This window comes from Hordeum vulgare, chromosome 7H (genome assembly GCF_904849725.1).
Source record: "Hordeum vulgare subsp. vulgare chromosome 7H, MorexV3_pseudomolecules_assembly, whole genome shotgun sequence".
NCBI classification, from domain to species: domain Eukaryota; kingdom Viridiplantae; phylum Streptophyta; class Magnoliopsida; order Poales; family Poaceae; genus Hordeum; species Hordeum vulgare.
In genome coordinates, this window is record NC_058524.1 from 206,421,361 (window position 1) to 206,441,307 (window position 19,947).

Genomic DNA, 19,947 nt, shown 5'->3' on the forward strand with positions numbered 1-19,947 from the left:
TTTGAAACGGAGTCCAAACAGAAGAAAATCCCCGAAAAGATTTTTTCTGGAACGGAAGAAGATCGGGGAGCTTGGGAGCCAAGGCAGGGGAGCCCCAAGGGCCCCACAAACACCCACCCCGCGGCCAGGAGGAGGCTGCGCCATCCAGGCTTGTGGCCCCCTGAGCATCCCCTGACCTAGGGGGTGCGCCTATAAATTCTCTAAAAATCCCAAAAAAAATCAGGAGATCATCGAAAGTACTTTTCCGCCGACGCAAGCTTCTGTCTCCGCAAGATCCCATCTGGGGCACGTCCTGGTGCCCTGCCGGAGGGGGGATTCAGACACGGAGGGCTTCTTCATCAACACCATGATCTCTTCGATGATGCGTGAATAGTTCACCATAGACCTACGGGCCCATAGCTAGTAACTAGATGGCTTCTTCTCTCCCTCTTGGATCTTCAATACAAAGTTCTCCATGATCTTCATAGAGATCTATCTGATGTAATCTTCTTTTGCGGTGTGTTTGTCGAGATCCGATGAATCGTGGATTTATGATCAGATTATCTATGAATCTTATTTGAGTTTCTTCTGGTCTCTCTTATGCATAATTTCATATACTTGTATTTCTCTTCGAGTTGTGGGTTTTGTCTGGCCAACTAGATCTATGATTCTTGCAGGGGGAGAAGTGCTTGGTTTTGGGTTCATACCGTGCGGTGACCTCACCCAGTGACAAAAGGGGTAGCGAGGCACGCATCATGTTGTTGCCATCAAGGGTAAAAAGATGGGGTTTTCATCATTGGTATGAGATTATCCCTCTACATCATGTCATCTTGCTTAAGGCGTTACTCTGTTTGTCATGAACTCAATACACTAGATGCATGCTGGATAGCGGTCGATGTGTGGAGTAATAGTAGTAGATGCAGAAAGTATCGGTCTACTTGTCTCGGACGTGATGCCTATATGTATGATCATTGCCTTAGATATCGTCATCACTTTGCGCGGTTCTATCAATTGCTTGACAGTAATTTGTTCACCCACCGTGATATTTGCTATTATGAGAGAAGCCTCTAGTGAACACTATGGCCCCGAGGGTCTACTCCACACCATATTTTCAGCCTTACACTTTTTACTTCGTTGCACTTTCGGCCGTCAGAACTCACTTTGCAAACAATCTTGAAGGGATTGACAACCCCTTTGAAGCTTTGGGTGCAAGCTTGTTTGTGTTTGCGCAGGTACTTTGGACTTGACGAGGCCCTCCTTCTGGATCGATACCTTGGTTCTCAAACTGAGGGAAATACTTACTCCTCCTGTGCTGCATCACCCTTTACTTTTCAAGGGAAAAACCGACGCAAACCAGAGAAGTAACAAGAAGAATTCCTAAGCGCCAGGGAAGGACTTTTGTTGCCACAGCAGTGTTGTAGTAAACTGTGAGCCACGGGGACTCAGCAATCGATGACCTTGGTACCGAAACTAGGCAAGTTATTAGGTGAGGAAGGTTCAGTGTTTAGGTTGCAGCATCCTAAGCATTTATGGTGGCTAAGTTACGAAGATCAGAGTTATAGATGTGGTCTAGGCGAGCGGTCGAAGACTAGGTGATCACTAAGTGATCCTCAAGACCTACCTACATCAAACATAACCCCACCGCGTTCCTGATCGAAGAGAGGTCCTCGAAAGAGACAGTCATGGTTACACACATAGTTGGCAGTTTTATTAGAGTTAGTTCAAGTTATCTATAACCGGATGATAAAAAATTATCCATGTTGCCACATAACCGCGGGCACGGCTTTCCGAAAGATTCAACCCTGCAGGGGTGCTCCAACTAGTCCATCAAAAACGATCATGGGCGGTAAAGTAATCCTCTATCGCGAATCTCGTGATCTCGTCGGATTCCTTAGAGGAAAACCTCAACTTTGAGGAGACCCAAAGTTTCACCGGGATTCCTATACGCAAGATATATCGCTAAGGTAAGACAAATCTAGCAGGTTCTCCCGTCGTGTCGACGACCCCGATAAGAGCTGCATATCTCAGTCTCAGGACACAACGGATGAGCATAGCGTACAGTGGCCTGATAGACATCTCCCGAGTTGCCCCGGGTTGGCCCCGCACACGACTCTAGTTTGGACCAACACTCATGAGGAGCACTGGCCCGGGTTGTTGATTAAATCCTCGGGGTAGCTATTCCCTATATGCAAAATTATTATTAAGTGAATAGCAATGAAAACCAAGGTTGGGTCCTGCCGGACAAGTCTTAACACTACATGATTTATCAAGGGGGTCCCCATAACAACCCCGAACGTGTTAGGAGCGATCAGTTATGGATCCAAACACCGGTAGCCGAAACTAAGGCGGCAATAACGGAACAAATCACCCGGAAAAAGGCTAGGACTTCCGTTATTTACCAAGTATATAGGTGCATTAATTAAGTAACATTTTAATCATAATGATATCAAATACTCATGTTATCTCATGAGACGGCTGGCACCTGCAACTAGCAAAGCTATCATTAGAAGCTGAGCAAGCCTACTTAGCCAAACATCATTAGCTAGGAGGGGTAAGGTGTTTGGGTTTCATGGCAATATCAGGAGGCAATTATATCAAGTGGTAGGCAGCGAGCATATATCGAAGGAAACGTGATTCTAAGCATAACAAAGCTAGATACGGTATCAAGGTCGCGACCATCTTGCCTGTGATGTCTGCAGCTTGGAACTGCTCTTGTTCATCCTGCAAGTACTCTCCAGAATCCACGTACTTGCTCTCTGATCCCGGTGCTACCCAAGATAAAAATAACAGCCAATGAACACCAAGACAACATGATGCAAGAATCAACATGATGCATGAGATGAGAATGAAGCATGTATCTCTATTCTAGTCACTTGCATATGCATGAGAAGAGAAGATAAACTTCTGGACAGAACATAACACTAAGCTATCTTGACATGCATGAAGATGGCAGGAACAGGTGCATCACGAGAAAACGATGCAAAAACATATAAAGAACGTAGAGAACGGAGCTACGGACCATCCGGAAACTACGAAACAAGATATGGAGTCCTACGGTTCAAATCATCCACAAGCGCACTCCAATGGCACTCTTCTGATGTTCCTAGGTTTCCACATGATCAAACAAACAAATATAGGTGGGTTGGTGCATGGAATCACACCACATCATCAACTATGCACTCAAAAGCTTCAAAACAACAAAACTATGCAATCTGTTTTTCACAGCATCATAGCAGTTTGTAAGCAACATGCAAAGTACCTACAACCACCCAAATGAGCCAAACAAGATATGTGGCAAAAGCCACTAAAAATCTCTACAAGCCTGAGTAAGAAGATAATACAAAGGAGTCACACACAAGAAGATCTACATGCACTAACTTGGACAAAAATAACAGATTTCTGGGACTTAGTGAAAATCTCAGATTTTCACCAGCTGCTTATGCTCTCAAGCATTTTGACAGCCTCCAAAATGATATCTACAGGGAGTGAAAATGCAAGAAATTTAAAGAGATATAGACAAACACAAAATCTCCAACTCTCTAGTTGATTGCCTGGGCTGATTCGCAACACATGAGCTTTTGCAACCACAACAACAAGGGAAGAAAATAACAACAGTTTCTCAGACTTAGTGAAAATCACAGATTTTCACAAAGCTGACAATTTCAGCCACATGTCAACTTTGACAAGGCACAACTAGCACATGCAAACTCCTATGCATAAAACAAAGACCATGTTGTAGAGGGGTTCACCCACTACTGCCACATCAAGGTTTCAACCTCGTAGGCTCAACACACCACATGGCACCAAGCACTAAACATAGCATCAAGACAGAAAATAACAGTTTTTGAAGTTGCTCCAAAGTGAAATATGATCCCACCAGTGGATTCCTGGGATGATTCTACCCCAAAAACATATATAATACATGGGTACTTGCATGGAACATATAGGCACAAAGCTAGCTCGAAAAACTACATGAAACCCATAAGGCCAAAATAGTACATCATCACATGTGATGTTCACGATCTCATCACCTACACTTGCACATGCTCACACTCACAACAACAATGGTGAACTTGAGGGGTATCCCTCATGCACTTGTGCCTAAGCACACCACCACACACACACACACATGAGCAGCTACACCTAACTATATGTGGTCTCACACTCACAACACATACACTGTCACACACACACATGACTAGGTGCATATGAGGGTTGGCCCTCTTGCACAAGTGCATCCACATGCACACACACCATGACAAGCACTTGCACTCACACAAGTGCACATATCCATCCCTATACACACACAACCATTACTACACATACACTCACTTACACTAGTGCACACACACATACACATGCTCACAAGGCCCATGAGGTGGTGCAACTTGCACAAGTATGTGGGGGAGGGGGGGGAGGTAACCCACACACACATACACACATGCACAAACTAGTGCATGTGCCCTCACACACACACACACCTACAAGAGCACTCACACAAACTCATACACACATGCACATATATTGGTGCACACTTGCACAAGTTTATAGTCACATACTCACACACTAGCTAGTTAAAAGGGGCACTTGCTTGCTGCCCAAGCAATGCACAAAGCAACCAAACTTTAAAACAACAAAAGGAAAAACAAAATAAAAAGGGAGGGGGCTTGGGATCGAAACCAAGACCTCCTCGTATGCAGCCACTCTGCACCACCACTCGGCTGGCACACCTCCTTCGACAGAGAAGGGAAACATAGCAGAATAAGCTCTCTGTCGAGCCACTGCCACAAATCCAAAACAAATAAAAAGGGGGCGCGCTGGGACTCGAACCCACGATCACCACTGCGCCAAAACACCACTCGTACTAGTCGACTACACATGCGGTACTTAACAGAGAGAGGGGGGCTTTGCTCTTTTGAGCATCCCCCTCTGAACTTGATACAGGTCGATGGTGGCCGGAACAGGGGAAAGCTGTCGGCGATGCTACGGCTCAAATCGAGCAACGGGCACTAGCTGGGAGGAAGAGGGAAACGAGAGGAACCCATTTCACTCCTGATCACTCGAGAGGGGCACCTGCAACTACAACAACAATGCGCACGACGACGCCGGCTACAGAGAAGAATGACGGCGGCGCTGCTAAGGCCTAGGAGGGGATCTACAGCAGGGAACGGGAAGAGATCGGGGCTAGCTCACCCTACGCGTCGAGGAGGAAGTAGGCTCGACGTGGAGGAGGCAGGTGATGACGAGGAAGAAGTAGCTGCGGAAGATCCTGTCGGAGGAGAGGAGGAAGAAGGGGTCGTCGTGGACGTCGTGGATGCACAGGCGATCAGCGACTCCTTGCTGCGGGAATGGGTTCTCCTAGTTCACCGCAATCTCCTGGTGCAGTCGGGGAGGAAGGGAGGCGACGAGCTAGACGGCGACGACCTCACCAGGACCAGCCATGGTGGAGGAGAAGCTCGGGACGCCTCCTGACGGTGCCAGGGAGAGAGGAGAGGGAGGAGAAGGGGTTAGGGCTTTGAGGAGAAGCTCCTGTAGCTTTATAAGGCCTCGGGAGGCAAGCTTGAGCCACATGATCATGGAGAAAGGGAGATCGGCGGAGGGGATGGCATCGTACAACAGTGACGACAGCGAGGTAGGAGACGGACGCACTGGTGGGCTGCCTAGCGAGAGAAGAGAGTGAGATGGGCTAGCGAGTGGAGGAAGCCCACTCGGGTGGCGCCAAATAGCAAGAAGGAAAACCCTTTGGGTTTTTCCATTTAAACAAAGCCACTACAAAATAAAAACTCCTAGGGAAAACTATGTGTCCAAAAATAATATAAAAATGACCCTGGTCATAAGGGAATTATGACCATTTTAAATAAAATGAAAAGAGGATTTTTGGAGCAAAGAAATATTTACAAAACAGAATTATTGTAATCTATTTTGTGAATAGAAGCCCCACTTAAGCAAAGTTTTCAAAAATCCCTAGACATAGAACCACATACACCAGAAAATACTCTAAATGATCTACATTTTACAAACAGGTTTAGAGCAAGTAAAACTTGAACTTAAGAAAATAAAGAAGAAGAGGTTTAGTTGAAACCTAGCGTTTGGCTAAATAAGCAAGTTGGAACCCAAGCTTTGCACATCACTTCACACATCACATGCACTCATCACACCACACAAGGATCAACACAATACAACAGAAGAATGCATGAATGTTATGGATGGCATGAATGCAAAGGGGAAGACAAGGCATGACCACATGAAATAACACATGAAATGACAACTCCATAGAATGACATCATGGATGCAAACATGGCAAGGTTCCAAATATGGCAATGTTACACCTGGGACATTACAACTTAGCTCTTAGTTTTCATGTTTATCTTTTTAAGACCTATTATTTAGGTTGATTTTGGAACTCTCTTGAATTATCATGCTTATCTTGTTTAGAGTTGGCTCGTTGCACCGAGTTGTGTGTCTTGCATGAGTAGGTAATTGAGCTTGCTATTTAAGTATAGTAGTAACTTGCAATAGTTTTGAGGTATTGATTTGAGTAATGTTTGGACTATTGGTGCCAAGAGCTTGAGCCTATTAGTGATAGGTGTCGTATTTTGGGAAATCCGTGTGTTTTTCAAAAACTAAAAAATATTTTTCAAAAACTAAATTGATCGCTAACCTATGGAGGGGTTAGACTATATAGAGTACCCTCACGTTACCATGAGTCGAGGATGCGCAAGGATAACCAAACCCCCAAACACGCCTCCTTGGGGTACTTGTCCTTTTGTGAATTTCCTAACTAGATAGAGAGTTACTGATAATAAGTGTATGAGTTCTTCAGACTAATGTTAGTATTTGATTGTTGGTATTTTCACCATCCATATTTTGCTAGCCTCTTCGGTACCGTGCATTGCCCTTTCTCACATTGAGAGTTGGTGCAAACTCCGCCGGTGCATCCAAACCCATGACATGATACGCCCTGTCATACATAAGCCTCATTATATCTTTCCTCAAAACAACCACCATACCTACCTATTAAGACATTTCCATAGCCTTTTCGAGATACATTGCCATGCAACATCCACCATCTCATGACTTGATCTTCATGTCATACATGCTTTTGCTTGATCATAGAGCCGCATGCTAGTTGGGCCTTGCCCTTATTACTGCTACATGGCGCGCTAGTATCATTGCATATCCTGCTACACTGGCACATGCATACATTTCCATACATCATGATAGTTTTCACTTGTCTTTATGTTGAGTACTTCTTATAAAGTGTGATGATTTTTCTTTTTATTCATGTAAAATATAGAGTGTTTCCCTTAAGTGAGAAAAATACCCCAAAGTGGACAAAACAAAAGATCCCAAAGAGGACAAATGAGAGATAAAAAGAAAGAGACAAAGAGGCCACAAAAAAAATAAAAAAAATAGAAAATTAAAAATTAAAAGAATTAAAAAGAGAGAAGGGGGCAACACTACTATTCGTTTTGAAAGATCCACACTCATACTCCATTGCTATATTGGTACTACATAGAGATTATCATTCATGCATAACTATGTGGGGACCCTTACACTATAGAACTTGGTTTGTATATTCCAATGATGAGCCTCCTCAAATGAGCTCTAGGTCTTCATGAGTAAAAAAGTTGGATGCACCTCTACTAGTTCCATTGGAGAGCTTACATTAGCTCATATGTGCATCCGTTACATGGCAATCCCTACTCCTCACATCATATCTATCATTTGGCTTTCTCTCGCCTATGGTTGTCCTCATTGATGTGAGCCTTTCACACCTTTTTGTCTTCCTTCCCCAACATTATTCTATTTGCCATCCTAAGTGCCAACATATCTTGCTTACGCTCATCCATTGCATGAGTGCTCAAAGTCGAAAGGGAGAGGATCATTTTGACATGTGCCTCACTAGTGGTGTGGGGATGAGTCAAAATAAGATTCCGAAGGATACTAAGTCTGAGATTTAGTAGACTGAGTTCTCAATTACAAAAATATTTTATGATCTCAACCCATCTCCCACTTCTTGTGCGCAAACACCATTTGGAGATATTCGAGTCATGGACACCGAGATCTCTTGCACCTTTATGTTCTTACTTTGCTAAACTCAATACTAGATATAAACTCTTGCTTGTTATTCTCTTGACTTGAATTGCATATCTCACTTGATTTACTTTGAAGTTCTTATATGTGTGTTAGCATGTCACCACATAAATTATTGTGTTATCATTTATCTACTCGAGGACGAGCATAAATTAAGCTTGGGGATGTTGACACGTCCCAAACATATCTATAATTTCTGCTTGTTCCATGATATTTTGGGTGACATTGTTATATGTTTTGCTACACTTTTATATCATTTCACATATATTTGGACTAATCTACTAACTCAGTGCACCCAGTGCCAGTTTCTGTCTGCTGATGTCTATTTTGCACGGGCTTTTACCCAATATTCCGAAGGCCGGAAAATTCGAGAAAAAATATATAAAAAATCAGCGAAACAGAAGCTTCGGGATCACCAAAGATGGGACAAAGGGGGGCCAAGGGCCGCGCCAGGAGGTCACCTAGGTGGGTCCCACCTCCTTCGGAGCCCTCCTTTGTCCTATATTTAGAGTCCCGAGAGGAAACCCTTGCTGATTTTTTGGAATCGTGAATTTCTCCATCGTTTCGCCGCCACAGCGCTTCCGAGATCGGGAGCGTCAGGAGACCTCTTCCCGACGCCCTGCTGGAGGGAGGATTGACCTCCGGGAGCTTCTTCACCGCCATGGACGCTACCCGGACGTGCCGTGAGTAGTCTTCCTTGGACCATGAGTCCATGACTAGTAGCTATGTGATGTCTTCTCTCCAATATTGTGCTTCAATGGTTAGTGATGGGGTTATAGTCCTAGGGTAGGGGTATAGGCCTTCCCTATAAGTCCTACCCAAGGACTACCCTTCATAAGGGATAGGACCCTTAGTCAGTTCTGACTGAATTAAGGACTTCCCATCATCCAGTCGGTAACGAATCCTCAACCATCCAGTCGGAGACGAGCATTCGGAGTGTATCAAACTAACCGACTGGATTCCACTCTGTGCATCATAACCCCCTGGAGGGAAACGGTCGTACGTTTCCATGTCCCTTTATTAGCATTTAAGACATACGTTACCTGTAACGTAGGCATTTTTTCGCCACTACTCCACCCCTGTGCACCGAACCGTTGTGGAGGGCAGCGCACGCTATATAAGCCGCCCTCCCCCACTGGTGGAGGGGTTAGGAATTCACTGTAATCCATATTCCACTCGACAACAAGCTCCCAGCACATTGAGACGTAGGGCTATTACCTCCACCATAGAGGGGCCTGAACTCTTACAACCTCGCCGTAGCTAAGACTCTGCCCATCCTTTCGTACCCTACACATCTACTGTCAGGCTTATACCCACGACAGTTGGCGCCCACCGTGGGGCAGGCGTCTAAGCGACTTCCGGTGAGTTTGCGACTACATCTTTTCGTCATGTCGTCGGGTGGAGATTCGAGCATGGGTCACGAGATCCTCTTCGGCGCTCTCTCCTTCATCGTCGACGATTCGGCATGGCTTCGGGACGCCCCTCTCGACGTCGAGGCGCTTCCCCGCTGCGGGCTACGCACTTCTGTGCCAGCGCCCGCGGCATTCTTCTTCTCCAGCAGTCGGCTCCGGTGTCGGCCTACACCGCCGTCACGCGCCGCAACAAGCGGTCCCGCCGTCCGCGGCTCTAGCGTTGGGTGCAACACGCCCAGGAGCGCCAGAACGCGTCTTCACAAGTGGCGGTCCTAGAGTTGGTTGTGGTTGCCCCGCCGTCCCAGCGCTCGGAATCGGTTCCGATCGAGTTTCCTTCCGAGTACTTGGGTCGCGGGCCTGCAGCAGAAGTACACATGGCCAACTCCCACGAAAGTCCCCGCCAAACTGGCCGGAACGAGCACGAGATCTGCGAAACATCCGGCGCTCGCCGTCCACCTCGCCGTTCTGCTAGTCGGCAGACTCGGCAGAGCAACGTGGAGTTGTTCCGCACACCCATCCTCAACTTGGTTGCCGCTGCCAAGATAGTCGATTCCCTTCAGCCGACTGATTCAGAGGCTGGCAGGGGGATCGAGCAAATCCGCGCCGTGCTGCACACGGCGCAGCAGCAAAACTCGGCGGTCTCCCAGTCACACAACAAGATCCACAATAGTTCTGTTCATGCGAACACGCATCAGTCAGTTCACAGCCCTGGTTCTCATGAGCGACCCAGGGGAGGCAACCGTTCCATGAATCCCGAAGATCGTCGCCGTTCACGCACACCTCCATGGGGTCGGCCCTATGGGGCCCGACATCATGATGATCGGCGTTCTGTCGGTGACACTTACGATCCAAGGCCCGACGCGAGAGGGCATATCGCCCAGCGGAGGGTCGACAGGGGCTGAGCCCACCGCGATGGTCACGATATTGACCGTCCGAGTGGAAGCAGGACCATCGTTTCTGGTCCCGAGTGTGTCAGTCGAGCCATCCGTTCGGCTGACATCCCTCCCAACTTCCGATTGGCGACGGGGATCAGCAAGTTTACAAGAGAGTCCAAGCCAGAAACGTGGCTGGATGACTACCGAGTGGCAGTCCAGATCGGAGGAGGGGACGACCACGTCGCCATGAAGCACCTCCCTCTGATGCTCGACGGCTCGGCGCGAGCGTGGCTGAACCAGTTGGCCCCCTCAAGCATCTACAGCTGGGCAGATCTGGCCCGAGTGTTCATCAGGACCTTCGAAGGGACGTGCAAGCGCCCTGCTGGCCTCGTGGAGCTCCAGCACTGTGTCCAGAAGCAGAATGAGCCCCTGCGTGATTTCATTCAGCGTTGGACGACCCTCTACCACACGGTGGAGAACGTCACGGAGCACCAAGCAGTCTGCGCCTTCAAGGCAGGCGTGCGGTACAGGGATCTGTACCTGAAGTTCGGTCGAACAGGCGACATCTCCATGAGCAAGATGATGGAGATAGCGGCACGCTATGGAAATGGCGAAGAAGAGGACCGCATCCGTAGCGGCAAGCACAAAACAGTCGCCGATGGAGATGGGAATAACACTCGGAAGCAGAAGCAGAAAGCTCCGTCCACTCCGCAGGCAGAAGCCGCAGCTGTTACCAATGCCAAGTTCAAGGGCAAGGGGAAAGCTCAGTTCACCCCCAAGAAGAAGCAGTTCAACAACCCCATCCTGGACCAGCCATGTCCGATTCACACGAAGATGGATGAAGAGGGCAACGCCATATATCCGAAGCATACCACTCGGCAATGTCGCCCCCTGATCCAGGGGTTCGGCGAAGGGCAACCGAGTGAAAAGGACAATGAACAGGATGAGGAGGATAAGGAGGATCCGTTCCCCCAAGTCCATGCAACGCTGATGATTTTTGCTAACATTGAGAACAAGAGTCGACTGAAGCTGGTGAACAGGGAGGTGAACATGGCCACGCCTACCAACCCCAAGTTCCTCAAATGGTCTCAGACTGCGATCACCTTTGACCAGTCGGATCATCCAGCACACGTACCCACCCCAGGGAGACAGGCTCTCGTTGTCGACCCGGTGGTGGAAGGAGTGCGACTGCGCCAAGTCCTCATGGATGGCGGCAGTGGCTTGAACATCATGTACGCCGACACTCTCAAGGGGATGGGCATTCCGATGTCCAAACTCAGCGAGAGCAGCATGCAGTTCCATGGAGTCGTCCCTGGACGAAAGGCCAAGTCACTCGGCCAGATCCCGTTGGACGTCGTTTTCGGCTTCGACAAGAACTTGCGCAAGGAAAAGCTGACGTTCGAGGTGGTGGACTTCCAGAGCGCGTATCATGCAATTCTGGGCCGCCCGGCGTGTGCGCGTTTCATGGCCCGTCCATGTTACGTGTACCTGAAGCTAAAGATGCCAGGCCTGAAAGGTGTGATCACTATCACAGGCAATCGACAGCGGGCCGAAGAGTGTCTGTAGCAGGGATCAAGGATTGCCGATCAGCAGATGGCTGTCCTCGAGCTTGACGAGTACAAGAAAACAGTCGACCCCGCCGACTTGATGCGTGTGAAGAAGCCAGCTTCAGAGTCTGCATTCCAGTCGGCGGGAGAGACGAAGAAGGTCAGCATCCACCCGACGGACGACGCCGCGGCCCCGACGAACATCTCCACCACTCTCGATCCCAAATAGGAAGCCGAGCTCACCCAAGTCCTCCGTGAGAACTAAGACATCTTCGCATGGAAGCCCTCTGACATGCCAGGTGTACCCAGGGAGTTGGCTAAGCACCGACTGCATGTGGATCCCACCGCTCGGCCTGTCCGAGAAGGCCTGCGTCGGTCCGCCGTGCACAAGAGGAAGGCAATCGGAGAAGAAGTGGCCAAGATTTTGGCAGCCAACTTCATTCGCGAGGTACACCACTCCGAGTGGCTCGCCAATGTTGTCATGGTGCCTAAGAAGGACAAGTCGCTCCGAATGTGCATCGACTTCAAGCATCTCAATAAGGTCTGCCCGAAAGACCATTTTCCGCTCCCCCGCATCGATCAGATTGTCGATTCGACTGCGGGTTGCGAGCGTTTGTCATTTCTTGATGCCTACTCGGGCTATCATCAGATCCATCTGTATGGCCCCGATGAATTAAAAACCGCCTTCATCACCCCATTCGGGTGCTTCTGCTACATCACTATGCCATTTGGTTTCAAGAATGCAGGAGCAACCTTTATGCACGTGATCCCAAATTGCCTCCTCGACCAGATCGGTTAGAACGTGGAGGCATATATGGATGATATCGTAGTCAAGTCACGCAAAGGTTCCGACCTGCTGACTGACTTGGCAGAAACATTCGCCAACCTTCGTAGGTACGATATCAAGCTCAACCCCGCCAAGTGTTCATCCGGAGTTCCCAGCGGAAAGTTACTCGGTTTCTTTGTTTCCGAACGAGGGATCGATGTCAACCCCGAAAAGATCGGGACCATCGTCCGAATGGAGCGGCCGGTCAGAATACACGATGTTCAACGGCTCACAGGTTGCCTAGCAGCTTTGAGCAGGTTTATCAGTCGACTCGGCGAGAAAGCACTTCCTCTGTACCGACTCATGAAGAAATCAGATACTTACGAGTGGACAGATGAAGCCCAAGTTGCATTCGACGACCTGAAAGTCCTACTTTCCACCCAGCCGGTTCTTACTGCTCTGCTCAGTAAAGAGCCCCTTCTTCTGTACATCGCGGCTACAAATCAAGTCGTCAGCACTGTTCTCACAGTCGAACGAGAGGAAGAAGGCAAAGCATACAAAGTTCAACGGCCAGTGTATTACGTCTCCGAAGTCCTGACTCCTTCCAAGCAGAGGTATCCCCACTGTCAAAAACTTATCTACGGGATTTCCATGACTGCGAAGAAGGTGGCTCATTATTTCCAAGACCACTCGGTGTCTGTCGTTTCTGATGCTCCATTGTCGGAAATCCTCCACAATCGGGACGCATCGGGCCGAGTGGTCAAGTGGGCGATGGAGATGTTGTACTGCGACATCAAGTTCGAGGCCAAGAAAGCTATAAAATCTCAAGCTCTGCCTGACTTCATAGCAGAATGGGTAGAACAACAGCAACCGACCCACATCTACTAGGCTTATTGGACAATGTTCTTCGATGGGTCCAAGATGTTGAATGGCTCCGGCGCTGGCGTTGTGATCGTATCGCCAAAGGGCGAAAAACTCAAGTATGTGCTGCAGATACACTTTGATTCCTCCAACAATGAGGCAGAGTATGAAGCTCTCCTTTATGGACTGCGCATGGCCATCGCACTCGGCGTCCGTCGCGTGATGGTCTATGGTGATTCGGATTTTGTGGTTAATCAAGTGATGAAAGAGTGGGACGTGAGGAACCCCACCATGACCACATACTGCAATGCAGTGAGGAAGCTCGAGAAGAAGTTTGAAGGTCTAGAACTCCACCATGTTCCGCGACTGAAGAACCAAGCAGCTGATGAGTTGGCAAAACTCGGATCCACTCGGAGACTAGTCCCGATTGACGTCTGCCTCGAGCACCTCCACCTTCCCTCTGTTAAAGCAGATCCTCTCATAGAGGAACCAGTACAACCAAAGAGCTCGATAGATCCGACTGAAGTCGACGTACCTGCTATGGTTGATTTGATCATGGAGATTCTTGCTGTCATCCCCGATTGGACTGTGTCGATCATTGCATACATCTTGAGGGAGGAATTACCAGAAGACGAAGTCCAAACCAGGCAGATCGTCCGCAGGTCAAAGTCGTTCACTGTCATTGATGTCCAGTTGTACAAGGAAAGCATTTCAGGCGTTCTTCAACGATGCATCTCCCCTGAGGAGGGACAGTTAATCCTGGAAGAAATTCACTCGGGAACTTGCGGTCATCACGCCTCTTCAAGAGCAATCGTCGCCAAAGCGTTCAGAGCTGGCTTCTTCTGGCTGCAGGCGAACGAAATAGCTAAAGATATGGTCGACCGATGTGAAGGTTTTCAGTTCTACTCCAACAAGTCCCACAAGCCAACATCTGCGTCGAAGACAATCTCTCTTGTTTGGCCGTTTGCAGTATGGGGATTAGATACAGTCGGTCCATTCAGGATAGGCCAAGGGGGATACACACATCTGTTGGTGGCAGTCGACAAGTTCACAAAATGGATTGAAGCCAAGCCCATCAAGAAGCTCGACGCCCTAACGGCCATCAAGTTTGTCAGGGACATCATCTCTAGATTCGGGGTACCTCACAGCATAATCATGGACAACGGGACAAACTTTGACTCGGACAGATTCAAAGGTTTCTGTTCAAGCCAAGGTATCCGAGTGGATTTTGCATATGTGGCACATCCTCAAGCAAACGGACAAGAAGAGCGGGCGAATGGACTTATTCTGCAAGGTTTGAAGCCCCGACTCCTGCGAGAGGTGGGACATGCTGCTGGCGCATGGGTCACCGAGCTACCTTCAGTGCTTTGGGGTCTCCGCACAACCCCGAATAGATCTACAGGGCGATCCCCGTTCTTCCTCGTTTACAGAGCAGAAACGGTCCTTCCGAGTGACTTGCTTCACAATGCTCCACGAGTCGAACTCTTCTCCCAAGCTGAAGCAGAACAAGCAAGGCAAGACGGAGTGGACCTTCTAGAGGAGGAGCGCGAGATGGCACTGACTCGCTCAACCATTTATCACCAAGATCTACGGTGCTTTCACGCGCGATATGTCAGGAGTCGTACATTCTAAGCAGGCGACCTGGTGCTCCGAGTGGATCAGCAAAGACCTCACAAGTTGGCTCCCGCCTGGGAAGGACACTTCATCATCTCCAAGGTGCTGAACAACGGAGCATACAGACTCTACAACATCGACAAGGAAACAGACGAGCTGTGAGCATGGAACGGAGATCTCCTGAAGCGCTTCTACACGTGACCGTTGACTGGAGCAATGTAAAGAACAAGTATTCGTGAAATAATACAAAGCAGATTGAGTTTTTGGAGATTCAGAATTCTTCCGCGGTCGTAGACTCCGGTCTAAAAAAAAAACTTAGCTGCGATCAAGAATCGCCTAAGTACTGACAATTACATGAGTAGCAGAACCTCATTGAGGCTCATGTAGATATCAAGACCACTGACAATTACATGAGTAACAACTCGCTTCGAGTACGACCTGACAGTCGCACTCGAAGACTTAGCCGCGATCACGAATCGCCTAAGTACTCTATTGCCTTCGAGTGTATCCTATAGATCCACTCCGAGACTCTACAGACCCTCAGCGAGGCTCATGCAGATGCCAAGATGTAACGACCAACCTCGAAGGATTTGAGTCTCTGTGCCTAACCGTGCTAGTCCCTGGATCGACTCGCTAGCACACACAGTATAGATGAATACCAGAATAGCAAGTGCATCATTTATTACAACGTATGATCCAGAATTTATAAAGTATAACAATCTGCATAACACTTAGCTAGCTCTAATAAATAATGGCACTGGAAAGGTAGCAAAATAATTACGATGAGTCCCATCATAGCCCACCGGCGAAAAGGTTGAGTGAAGACTCGCGACCCTACTGTATCTCACTGATCATTTGAACATCCTGCAACATGATAAGTTGCAGCCACAAGGGTCAATACATTGAATGTATTGGCAATTCACACATAATGATAATGCAAACCTACATATATAAGCAATGTATGACAAACAAAATAGTCAAGTTGGTTCGGCATAAAGCTAACTTCACCTACCTTCATGAACTGATCAAGGTCTCACACCCCACAACCAATTTAACCCGCAAAAGAGAACTCACAAACCTACGGTGAGATGACAAATATCTTCAAGATGTATCAAGTGCGCTCAGTCGATGACGCATTCAATGGGGACTCCAAAGCGCTCAGCCATCAACGCATTCACCAGATTTAAGTCCCGACAACTCAAGTGCGCTCAGTCATGGCGCATTCTCTAGGGACAATAGAGCGCTCAGCCATAGATGCATTCACTCGAGCAAAAGCCCCGAGCCTACAGCTATAAACACTCACTACTTCATAAAACAGTCGGTACGAGTCCACGTCTACCATAGCATATCCAAGCACACAATTAAACAATGCAATCCAGGACACACATATGGCGACAAGCAATATAAGAATCACACCAAACACATAACATATCATCACAATGCAAAGCATACATATAGGATGAGCATAATCAAAAGTGCAAACTTGCCTTGAACGGTGTTGAAGTACTCTAACACTTAATTCTGATCCGCTCCACACTCCGGACAATCTATATATATTCGACGAAGGCATCGATAAATAAACCATACTCACATAACATCAAAATAAAGTCTACACCAAAGAATTCAATGAAAACTCAACTAACAGAAAATATGAATAGATATTTATTATCTACATGATAGTGGGAGCACAAAGCAAAAGAAATAATTAAATTAGATGAACGGTTTGCAAAATATGGCCTCCGGGAGGTTAAAATAATCTGTTTTAACAAAAAAAAATTAATTTTCGTAAAACTGAAAACTACTGGTTCTAACATGTTCTACTCATCAATACGAGATCACAGGAAAAAGAATTTCCTGAATCGGAGTTACGAGTAAAAAGTTAAACAAGTTTTAAAATCTTACCGAGAATGTGACCGATCTAAAAACAGCTTAAAATAGGTTTAATACGGGTACTGTAGCAATTCGTGGATTGGCTGAATCGGATCGTGTGCACGTACTTACCACGAACAACAGAGGAAAACGGGTTGGTCTCGGGCGTGGCTCCTATGCGGTGGTGCTCCGGTGACGATCAAACAAATTCCGACGACGGCGGCCAACTCCGGTGAAGACGGACGGATGACGCGAACTCCGGTGGTGCTCCTCGTGAGGACGAGGGTGAGAGTCTCCGGTAGCAGCGCTCCTGGCGAACTCGAGGTGGCGGCTTTGGTCTCAGGGAACGAACGAGGCAGGGGAAGAAATCGGATGACAGAGGAATAGGGACAGGGGCTTCGGTTCCTGGGATATTAGTTCACGATGGGAAAAAGAGTCCCTGGGCGCACACGAAATCGGCTCAGGGAAGGATTCCTAGGATAAAACGAGGTTGACGGCATCAGTAGGAGTCCGGCTCGCCCGGTGTGGCTGTGCGCTGGGCGCTGGCCCCTGTTGGGCACTTCGGTGCTAGTGCGTGGAGCCATGTGGCTCGGTCGGCCGGGTCTGAGTCCAGCTCGCAGAAGGATTTGCTGCGGGGATGGGGTGATGGGCACCTGGCGCTGGCATAGGGCCCTCGTGGTCAGCCCGTGGAGGTGATGGCCGTGTACTGGAGCTGGCTCGATGGAGCAAGCTAGCCTGGGGCTCGGGCGCTGTAGCACTGGGGAAAGGAGCTGTGTGGCTCGGTGGGTTGGCCCTAGCCAGCTTGATCAGGCTGGTTCGCTGGCACGCTCCAGGGGCTTGCTCGGTTGCTAGCCCTTGCCAGCTGGTTCGGTCCACCTTTTTTTTAACACAATCAAAACAGCCACAAAAAGCTAAATAACTAAATAATATTATTTTAAAGAAAAACAAATAGAGACATAGTAAAAAAATATACGTATACAAAAAAAATATATATATATAATATGCATATAGTAATATATACATATAAGTATATATATAGATATATATATATATATTAAAAATATAATATAGACACATATATATATAAGTATAAAATAAATCCCCTAATAAAAAATAAAGGAACCCTAGTTCCACCTAATGCAATTTTTTTCAAAATAACTTTTATGCAAAATGCTACACAACGAGCATTGAAAAATAAACTGAAAATGATTTCGGAGATTATGAAATTTGCAAAACCATATGAGGCGACTCCAAAATAATATTCTAAACCTTGTGAACTCTTTATTTGAATGGGGAGAAGTCATGTTATCTCCACTCCAATATAAATTGCCCTGAATTGCATAATGAAAAGAATATTTAGAAAAATTCAAACACACATAGAAATCAAGATGACAAAGAATGATCCTGTTAACATACCAAATCTGAAAATTTGGGATGTTACACAAGACAACTGACAATTACATGCTCCGCATGTTTGCCATTGGCTTCACCAAGAAACGCCAAACAAAAACACGAGCCAAAATCGTATCAATAACTCTTTGGCAAAAGAAGAGCAAAAGGTTCGATTCAAATTCAAAGTTCACCTAAGGATAGTTGGCTCGGTGTAGATCAAGCTTATCCACACTGAACCAAGAATGTGACGGCCAACAGTAGTGGCCAAAGTTTATTACAACCAACACTCGGCATACCGAGGTAAAAGTTTTCTCAAGCGTCGTCAGGACTGGCGCTGGGACTGGAAGGCTCTACGAATGTGTCCAGGTCGATCCCGTCGGCGATGCGGGTGGCGCTCTCAAGGAACGTCTCCATGAAGTCTTTGAATTAAAGCTTTTTCGTGTTGGCGACCTGCAACGCCTTCAGCTTCTCCTCGCGAGCCTCTTTGCAGTGCACTCGAACCAAAGACAACGCGACGTCCGCACCACAGTGAGCCGCAGACTTCTTCCACGCATGCACTCGGTTCAGGACCTCCTCCAGCCGAGTCATCAAGCCTTCCATCTCGTGCCGAGACTCGTCTTCAGGCCAAAGCTCCTTGTGGATTCGGCCGTCGACTTCTCTCAGTCGACCGATGAAAGGTCCAACTTTTCCCAGGCGAATGTGCGCTCGGAGCATATCTCGATTGGCGTCCTCGCCGAGTGGAATGTTCTCAAGCATCGACCGCTCAACATCAGCTGCTTCAACCTTAGCGTCCATGCAAAAATCTGCAAAGACAGGAGGAGCAAACAGTCAGCGTAGAATGAAATGTATAGTCCACAAGCACTCGGAAAAACAAGACTTACCACCGAGAAGCGCTATCATCTTTCGGGCCCAATCACTGACGTAATTCTCCTGTGCTATGCACCGCCTGTTCAACACTTTCATCTGCCCCATCAGCTCCGCCCTTTGTTTCCCCATTTTTTCCACCTCAGCGGTTAATGCCTTGTTTGCCTCACGGGCCTGCTCCAAGGACTTTTCTCGTTGCGCCAGAACATCCTTCATACCAGCCATTGCAACCATTGCTGCATCCAGTTCACCAGCAAACTGAACCTTTTCAGTCCTCAGAGTCTCGTACGCTGTTCCCATCTTGCAAGTTTTCTGCAAGTCAGCGCCAAGAGACGATCAGACAAATTCAACAAGGACAACAATAACAAATCTAAGTTCTTCAGACCCCTGCCGACGCAAGCAGTCGACAGCGGTCTCGGGGACTACACCCAGTGGGTTCACTAAGAGTGACCCCACTAGCATGAAACTCAAACAGGTCCGCCCTATCGAGCTACATGACAACACCTAAGCCTATGAAGCTACTTGATGGGGTCATAGTCCTAGGGTAGGGTCATAGGCCTGTCATGTAGGTCCTACCCAAGGACTACCCCTCACAAAGGACAAGGCCCTTAGTCAGTCCCGACTGAATTAAGGAGTCCCCATCATCCAGTCGGTAACAGGTCCTCAACCAT